Below are 3,026 nucleotides of genomic sequence, written 5' to 3'. Positions count from 1 at the left end.
TGGCCCTGCCACCATTTGAGAGACTATAGATACGCAGTTAAAAGAGCATAATGAAGGTGAATTTATCACTGTAAGTGAGGAAAGTGATTGTGATGAAAAAGATAAAGATGCCTCCAGAGAGAGTGATGCCTGCGAAAACATCTTATTAAATGACCTCACAGAGATATTTCATGAAGTTGAAAGTGCAGAGGATGAAATTTGGAAGCTGATCCAAACTTAGAAAGGAGTATAATAATCCATCAAGACATAGAAAAATGACGAGTATTCACTGTAATTTATGGGATAAGAAGTTAAGCACTGTTCAAACTATTCTTGATAAGTTTTTATTGTAAAGAAATAAAACACTTTAGCTCTCAATGTTTCTAAAGTTTTAAAGAACATACTGAATCAGTATTGGTTTTACTTTTTCATTTCCTTAAATATTTATAGTCAACAGTAAGAAAGTTTTAAATATTTTGATAACAATTTTTAAAGGTCACAGAACAATTGTAAGTATGTCTCCATGCCTTTCTGCCAGCCATTTTGCTACCTCAAATGCCCTCTTCCCACCTCTGTTTCTCTACCTGTCTATGTCAGATACATTTCTCAAAACGCAGGTCAGATGCTAAGATTGCTTTGCACAGTTTCAGCTTGTTGTATAAAGAGAGGGCTGCTTGGGGAATAAAGTCATAACTTTCTTCTCACCCAAGTTTGGTGGGTCTGTAAAGTTCATGCATCCTGAAAACTGGATAGGTTTGTATGGACTCCTTTAACACTTTGTGAAAAGATTTTGCCTTCTCTTGCTAAGTGGCATGGCAAGAACAAGGCTGCTGGACTGGGTTACTGGGTTACTGGGTGACTGGGAGCCTTGCATTCAGCTTTGTGGTTAAGTAGCGTGTAACCCAGGCTGAGTCCCTTAGGCCCCTTCTATTTCCTCTCTGTAAAGTAGAGTGAATGTGAAAACTTTCAGGGTACTTGTGAACTTGACATTTCTATAATTCTTTACCATTATTAAAGAGAGATAAGGAGAGGGAGGAGAAGGAAAAATGCCACCTCCTCCCTCCAAAGACTATTGCTGTTTGCAATAGCCACAGTAAATGCTTATGAAGTGAATAAATGATGAGCATGATTTTGGTGGGATAGGTAGAGCTATCAAATGTTGATTCTGGTGAGAAGCTGCTGTTTATTGCACTCACTATTTTCTTGTTAAACTTGCATATTAAGATATAATAACCTTGAAAAGTTAGGGTACCCTGTTATGTATCCTTCAGTTTGGTTGACTGAAGGATACATAAGGATTTATTCACATATTCATTGGGCATAGTGCTAGGCACTAGGTGGGAAAAACTCAGGTTGCAAGATGCATGGGATACAGCCTGATAGAGAAAAGAGGTTGGGAGGAGGCTATTTTAAGAAGAGACTGTGTCTGGCGCAAAGGCCTAGATGCAGAGAAGGATACGAAGAGTATGAGCCCTCAGCGTGGCGTGATTGACAAACGATGGGTGGAGGGCGATGGGAGGAGTGCCAGAGATAAGACTGCTGTGTTTTATGTGGAAATTAGAAAATACTCTAGGTATTTCTAGTAGGAAGGTTTTAAAAGAGGGAATTGAGTGCTTACAAAATTGCTAGAAGCAAAGGAAATGAAGACTGGGGTTGTTGTGAAGTGCCTAGATCATGCCACCATAGCCGCCACCCAGGGGTTGGGGGATGCTGTTTCCTCATGATGGCTGGGACAGCATGAAACCAGTGCCAACGTTATTGCTGGCACATAGTCTTTGACTTAACAGTAGAATGAATGATGGGTGGTACAAAACAGTCTGCTGCAGTCTGTTCGTGAGCTGCTCTAGTGTAAGAAGAGGAACAACCTCAGCTTCTTTTCTCTCTACCTAATCCTGCTTGTGCTTAGTCACTGTCGTGTCTGACTCTCTGTAAACCCATGGACTGTAGCCTGCCAGGCTCCTCTGTCCATGGGACTGTCCAGGCAAGAATACTGGAGTGGGTTGCCATGCCCTCCTCCAAGGGATCTTTCCAACCCAGAGACTGAATGTAGGTCTCCTGCATTGCAGGTGGATTCTTTACCAGCTGAGCTACCAGGGAAGTCCAGTCCTGCATGAGTGTATTTAATCGACAGAATCACATCTAGAACCTGATAGCTTGGGGATCTGGAAAATGTAGTTCCCAGACCCTGTGATAAAGAACACAGGAGTTCATTGAATGCTGAAGGTCAGTGAACAATAGCTAGCATAGCTTGGGAGTCAAGTTGGGACCAGGCTGTAAGGGGACTGGAAAGGGATGCTGAGAGTAAAAAAAATGTTGCATAGAATGCCACTAATAGTTAAAAGCAAGATTGTCAGTGGTCAGTGTTCTAAGCACTGATGGCACTGTAGATACCAGAAGACTGACTACACTGTGACAATCTTGCTTTTGGCATCATAGATGCCATTCTTCTCAACTGAAAAAACCCAAGCTGTAGAACACAGTGATTTATGAAATAATGATCGTGTATATAGAACCATGCAACTAAGGTTTTTCTTTTTTTTTCTTTTTTATTTTTTTTAAATTTTATTTTATTTTTAAACTTTACAATATTGTATTAGTTTTGCCAAATATCGAAATGAATCCGCCACAGGTATACCCGAGTTCCCCATCCTGAACCCTCCTCCCTCCTCCCTCCCCACCCTCCCTCTGGGTCGTCCCAGTGCACCAGCCCCAAGCATCCAGTACCGTGCATCGAACCTAAAATATGGAATGCTTCACGAATTTGCGTGTCATCCTTGCGCAGGGGCCATGCTAATGTTCTCTGTATCGTTCCAATTTTAGTATATGTGCTGCCGAAGCGAGCACAGGTTTTTCAAAAATTATGTATCATTGACTGTTAAACGACATGGTTTGAACTTATCACATATTTTTTTTTCAATAGTACTACTGCAGTGGTACTATTTCAGGTAGCATTACTACATGATATGGGGTTGGTTGAATTGGTGGATGCAGAACAAGGATACGAAAGAACCTCAAACATGGAGTCTGTGAGGAGCAGACTCTAAGTT

The 3,026-nt window shown here is 41.2% G+C and overlaps 1 non-coding gene across 1 annotated transcript; it reads right to left on the bottom strand.

The window, feature by feature from the left end:
• Nucleotides 1-2,716: 2,716 nt before the first annotated feature.
• On the bottom strand, nt 2,717-2,823 carry LOC113893890. Its single transcript, XR_003511403.1, has one exon. It is a non-coding gene; the product is annotated as a U6 spliceosomal RNA (small nuclear RNA).
• Between the last annotated feature and the right edge of the window lie 203 nt (nt 2,824-3,026).

The sequence above is a fragment of the Bos indicus x Bos taurus genome, chromosome 5, assembly GCF_003369695.1.
Source record: "Bos indicus x Bos taurus breed Angus x Brahman F1 hybrid chromosome 5, Bos_hybrid_MaternalHap_v2.0, whole genome shotgun sequence".
NCBI lineage: Eukaryota > Metazoa > Chordata > Mammalia > Artiodactyla > Bovidae > Bos > Bos indicus x Bos taurus.
Note: the sequence above shows the minus strand (reverse complement) of the source record. Positions and strands in the feature narration are given on the sequence as shown.